Raw genomic sequence first — 6,660 nt, forward strand, 5'->3', positions numbered from 1 at the left:
TTATTGGCTGCTTATCTCTTTTTAAACCCTTGTTTTCCTGTCTCCCATTGTCAGTCCGTCTGCGAACTTCAGCTCCTGCCTGACTTTCTCCGGGCCTGATTCCTGTTTGATTCCCAGCTCTGACCCTTTTTCTGAACTCGATTATGTTTTTGCTCCACCGTCCCGGCTATCGATCTGTTCTTCCCCCGTTCTCGACACTGCCTTCGCTCGCCACGGAAGTACCACTTCTGCGTTCCAAGCGATCTGCTACCCGTGACCGACGATCACTGGATCGTGGGTGCAAGCCTTTTCCTCGTTAAAATAAAACTGAGAAAAACAAACGCAAGTGGGTCCTGTCTCTGTTTCTGGTCTCTGACACAGATTAACCAACTAACCAACCAATTAACGAACGAACCAACCAACCAACCAACCAACCAACCAACCAACCAACCAACCAACCTTCCTTTTATTGATATATTTTTACTTATTAAAATAATGTATATTTGCTTTTACTTAATTTGATTTGTTTTTTCTCTTTTTTTGTTGTTGTTGAATTTTTTATTGATTTTTGTGTTTTGTATTGGTTTTATTTCAACCATTTTTTTTCGTCTTATTGAGTCTTTTCCCTCATTTAATTTGACTTTTATTGTTTTCATTTTTATTTGTATTCATTTATTTTTAAATTATTGATTATATATTTTAGTTATTTTTATTTCAGTTGTATTTTGTTTCATTTTCTTCCTTAATTTTCTTTTATTCATTACGTTTATACTTTATTTATTTTTTCACTTGTCTTTGATTTCTTTGTAACTTGAAAAAAAATACTTTTAATTATTCATTTTTTTCTATTCAAGGGTCCATTAAAATGTCAGCATTTTTCTTTCTCAAAATGTTATAAATCATATTTTGTCACCGTACAGGCTTAATTTTATGTATCACTCCTCTCAAAGTACAAAATACAAAAAATACAAAAAAAAACAAAGCTGTGGCCATCTCCTGTAAAGCAAAAATATTACAGTTACTGTTTTAATCACTGAAAGGTTGGCACAGATTCTCAATAATGGCTCCCTTTTTTGTGAATCCATATCAAATTAGACCATATCCTGCAGCAAACCAGAACGAGTCTCTCGGCACACTTTTGTGTGTCGGGGGTGGTGAAACAACACCTGTGAACCTCCAACAGAAGCCTGGTTCCCCAGCCGCCCTTGAAAGGATCCCTTCGACGGAACTTGTCTCCTCTTTGCATGGATACGAGTTTCCCGCTGAGAGCAATTTCTCTGCCAGGATAAAAAAGAATAGATATTAGCGTCGACGCTCCACCGACAGTTGTCTCCCCGCGGCGTCGACCAGACGTCACGTTTATCTCCCAAATATCTGAGTAATAGAAAAAAAAGACTCAATTGCATGCCGAGGAGCCCCGACGTCTAAAAGCACCTCACTTGACCGAGACTTATTACCGACTCTTTGGTGAAGTGATGTCTCGGCGATATTGCGTTTGATAAGATGGCAATTTCAATAAGAGGCTTGGCACCCCGAGCTGGGGTAGGGGGTTGAGGGAGGGAGGAGGGTCTTTCCGCTAAAAGGGATATATTTCACCAGGGAGAGCTTGATAAAATGTGCATTTGCAAAAGTGAGATCAAAGCCATGTTGCCCTGGAAATTTACTCTATTTGGAAGACAGTGAGGTGGTCACATCTATTTTCCGGCCCGAAGAAGATGCAACGGTCCTTTTAGTGTATTTTGCCACCGGCGTCTTTTTGGGATGTGCCGAGCTCCAAATGAAGATGACAGCCAATGACGAGGCCCGATGCTGAACAGATTTGGTGGCTTACCGACTGATGCGTGGTGTGTGTGTGGCAGATGTCGACATCAACTTGTCTACGGCTGAGGTGAGCCGTCGCACATGCGTCAAAAGTGACAGCGTGGAAAAACGGCATATGTGACAAAACGAAAGGGTAAAAATTACATTATTCGCTGTTTCATCCCTTAGTACAAAAGGTGATGCCTAATCGTGTTACTAGTAAAGAAGTGTAAAAGAAGACAAAATTCCTAAAAATAAAATGCAAAGACCCAACAGCCCCCCAAAATAGTTTTAACTAAGTAATGAACTAAAGGGAAAAAGGAAGGAATTCAAGAATTGAAAAAAAAGCCAATATCTGTGAAAGCACAGACTAACTAACTAACTAACTAACTAAATAAATAACTAACTAACTAACTAACTAACTGGCTGACTGACTTTGAGAGAACAAATCAACTGACATTCACTTCTTGTGAATAGTTGGCGGGAACTCAATAACTAGATAACTAACTAAATTGTTAATAGTTCAATAGAAAAAACAACCTAACTAACAAAAATAATGTTTGATTTGTAGTTCAAGAAAACTAACTAACTAACTAACTAACTAACTAACATGTGAATCGTTCAAGAGAACAAACAAATTAACTGACAAAGATAATGTTTTTGTTTGTAGGTGAAGAAAACTAACTAACTATCTAACTATCTAACTATCTAACTAACTAACTAATGAATGATTAAACTTACCTAAATAACTAATTAATGGACTAAAGAAGTGACAAACCTGTGAGATGCTGACCTAAATCAATGATTACCTAACCCAAAAATTAAACTGAACAATCCACCTTACAAAAACTAGCAGACAAATGTTTTAACCAAGCAACTACGAAGTGAATAAAGCATTAACTGAAAGAAACTAGTTGGTTGAAAAATAAAGAGACTAACTTACTGTCTTCCAAAAACTCACAAACTAACCATTTAAACCAGGTGAATTTAGAAAATGAAAAGAGATACTGCACAACCAATTAACAAGCTAACGAAAGCAGTTCGCTAAAGGTAAGAAAAAACATTTTACATTAAGCTGATTGACAACAGGGTTGGGTAGGGTTACTTTAACTGGATTACTTTCAATTACTTTTGTATTACTCCAATACCAAATATGCTAATAAAAGACAAAAGAAACTAAATATGAATTAAATGACTAAATTTTGTGCGGGCTTGGGGAGTAACGGAACACATGGAACGGCAAAAATTATGTTGGCAAGATTTATTTTCATTTTGTTTCTGTCGCATTTTATGTTAGTTTGGCCGGAGATCAAAGAGATCAAAGCCAGGAGAGAAAGCTTACCACATGTTGTGAGTCATAATTTTAATCATATTTTGTTTCTTTTGTCTTTTATTAGCATATTTGGTATTAGGGTAATCCAAAAGTAATTGAAAGTAATCAAGTTAAAGTAACCCTACCCAACCCTGATTGACAATCACAAATTATAAAAATACAATACGATTCATTTATTTTAAAAAGAAACACTAAGAAGCTAACATCATGCAAACGTAACAAGAATGCAACTTTCTCCAGTTGACTAACAAAAAAAATGTACATTTACCTATGTGAATTCATGAAAACAATGCCCCCAAATGGTGAGGAGGAAGAGTTCATTCCACGTGCCTGTTTCAAGGAGTACTTACTCCCTCGGCAAAATCATTCCAAAACACGGCGCTAGCTGTCTTACAGACTCTGCCTTTGTGAAACTAAAGGGATCCGGCCGTCCCAGCGCTAGTGCACGTCTTTGTCTAATTGCTCCGCTTTCACTGACAACAAAAACACCTCAGCGCACTGGTGTGACCCATTTCCTTCTTTCTTCTAGCCGAAAACCAACTTTTGCAGCAAATCCTCAGCAGTCTCCGGATCTTACATCATCAGACAGCTGTATAATTAATGGCTGAAGCCCAGCGAAATTCATCGGCGCGTAAAGGTCACGCCGAGGGTTGGGGATGTTATTTTTTTTTCTTTGTGCTTGCGGAGGCGAGAAAAATAAACCCGCGGGATCTAATCGCGTTGTCCTGTGATAGCGGCGGAATTTTTTAACAGCTTATTTCCATTTTTGCCGTCCAATGACCTCTGCTGATTTGCAAAGGCGAATAAGAACCTGAGATGCGAGAGGCGCCGGCGGAGGCACAGGTGTTAAAAATGAGTCTATGTATATTTCATTAGAGATCCGCGCTTTTGTATTGATGCGCTGCCACTTTATTAAATACCTTCCGTCTGACGCACCAACAAAAGGAAGTGAAGGATATTGGTACTCTTATTTTCTGATAGATGAAAATGAAATGACGTTTTAAGTCAGAAGTGGGCACACTGCGGTACAAAGGCCACACGCTGGTACAGCAAATTATAGATAATTTTGTTCATTTTCAGTTAGACTAAGTCTTTTTCCTACTATTTTTAATTCTCTAATTCAAATGTGTACTTTTTTTTTAAATGGGAATTTTTGCTCATTTTAATTATAAAATCCTTGTCTCAAATTTTCAGTTGAAATTAGTTATTGTCCTTAATTGTTTCATTTTGTTACAAATATTAAGCTTGTAATATGGTGGATCGAAGATCATTTTGCTAATTTTAATTCCATATATTTTTTCATATTCTTTATAAAATAGATAATAATATATATACATGGTCATTTTACTATCAAAATATGCCAAATTCTGCACAATTTTGATGATGAATTATCGTATTAATTGTAATTTTAGGGTTAAAGGATTTTCCATTTAAATGTTTTACATTTTGCTATGAAAATAAGCACAAGAATAATTCTACAGAAATACAACAAAGACACGACTACGGTAATACTAAAATAAAAAATACTTCTCCATAAATTTAATGATAGCGATACTAAATAAATACTTCTACAGACAAATATTACAGCATACCACAGTAATGCTACAAAAATATGACAGGTATACTACAGAAAAATATATTGTTAAAATACTACAAAATAAGAAAATACTACAGAAATACTACTGCAGAAATACTACAAAATAAAAGTACAGTACTACTACATAAACTCTAGCAATTCTACAATAATTGTATTGTAGAAATATTAGAAAAATAGCACAAAAATACAACGAGAGTAATACTACAAAAGTACCACAGCTATATTAAAAAGATTTTACTATACAAATACTACATAATTACTACTGCAGAAATACTACAAAAATAAAACTACTATGTTGGCAACATCTATGTATTATTTGTTATTGCAACATCCGTTGCAGCCTGGTCATTCTGGAAGAGGGATTACCTCAGGTGCGGTCCCTTCTTGAAGTTTCTTCATTTTTCTCATGCCGAGGTTTTTGAGATTTTCCTTGCCCTCATGTAGGTTTTAGACCGGGGAAGGGTGTAAAAATAGTCTGTAGTTTGCAGTAATCTCTGATCTGTGCAGCGCTTTGAGACTCCTTGTGAGTAAGGGTGTCACAAATAAACATGACTTGACTTGATTATGCAATTTTCATTTCATTGATTTTTTTAAGCATTCAGCTTTCCCTGCTCTAAAACATGCTGTGCCTTTTAAGGACAACTTGATGATGTAACCTCTGTTTCTTTGGCATGCTTATTAAACACCGTCTGCCGATGTGCCAATAAACAAAAGTAAAAGAAACCGTCATTGTTATATCCTGTTAGCCAAAAATTAATATGACTTCTTTAACCATCGGTGTCATTTATTACTACTATTTCTTAACCTGTCTATGGTTTCATCGTATTCCATACAATTCTTTTTTCTAAATATTCAAATGTAATGTTGATCAGAAAAATATTTGTTTGCCTTCTGTGGAGATTTTTCAGCTCCTAAACATGCTGTGCCTTTAAGAAACAACTTGTCAAGTCATACAATGATTTTTTTTCTCATTTAGATATCCATTCATCGGGCCTGATCCATTTTCTCAACCGCATTAATCTTCCATATTTCACTTTCATTTCAAATAAAACGGCTCGCCTCTTCTTTACACTTTACACCAACCATATTGAATGGATGCACGAGATATTAAACAATAAAAATGTCAAAGTCCTTCAGGCGCTGGAGATACAGTATAGTATGTTTACACACGAACTAGGAGGAGGAAGCCGGATTTTTTATTCAGGGTCGATGCTTGGTGACCTCTCACAGTGGAATGCGGCGGAAAGAAGCACTACAGTAATGTCCTCTACTCGGAAAAAGGTGCACACAATACAAAAACCAACTTACAGCAATGTCCAGATATTTTTCGACATCCCGAAAAAAATGGTCGTATGTACCAATTTTCGTACGTCAAAATGTCGTAAGTAGGGGAGCGTCTGTATGAGGACCGGTGTAGTTCCATCAAAAGCTGCCACCTAGTGACGAACAATATAAATCCATGCATACTTGCAGATGAAACCCAATTTTTTTTTTTTTGCCATTTTTTTTACAGCACAATTTAAATGATCCAGTGAAACTCTTTAAAAAAATACTGTTTTGTGAAACTGCGGAACCAGCGATGGAGTCTCCTTGACATATTGATTCGCGTTGAGTTGAGATGCAGCACTCATGTGCACCATGGGTGAAGTGGATGTCTTATTAGCGCCGATTGCAATGCGAAGGTCTTCCGGGGAAAAACGTGTTTTGCTTTGGCCTCTCCGCATCATAACACTAGCGAGAAAAATAAAAGCAAGTCAGGTTTGATGCTGAGAAATCAATGGAGCTTTTCAGTTTGTCAAGTAGACGCTTGAAGATAATGTCAAAGGTGTGCAGGGGGAAAATAGGTTAGATTAATTACAGGTCCTCAATTGCTTTGTACATTTAAAAATGATAAACCTGATATTATTTTATATAACAGCAAAACAATGCATGATTTATTCTAAAATATTTT

General features: G+C 36.3%; 1 long non-coding RNA gene across 1 annotated transcript; it reads right to left on the reverse strand.

Moving 5' to 3' along the window:
- Window positions 1-973: 973 nt before the first annotated feature.
- Window positions 974-3,951, reverse strand: LOC148347345 (uncharacterized). The gene is made up of 2 exons (XR_015848179.1): window positions 3,381-3,951; window positions 974-1,256 (listed from the first exon to the last, which is right to left on the reverse strand). It is a non-coding gene; the product is annotated as an uncharacterized LOC148347345 (long non-coding RNA).
- Between the last annotated feature and the right edge of the window lie 2,709 nt (window positions 3,952-6,660).

Source organism: Urocampus carinirostris, chromosome 19 (assembly GCF_059441175.1).
Source record: "Urocampus carinirostris isolate Australia breed hairy pipefish chromosome 19, RoL_Ucar_1.0, whole genome shotgun sequence".
NCBI lineage: Eukaryota > Metazoa > Chordata > Actinopteri > Syngnathiformes > Syngnathidae > Urocampus > Urocampus carinirostris.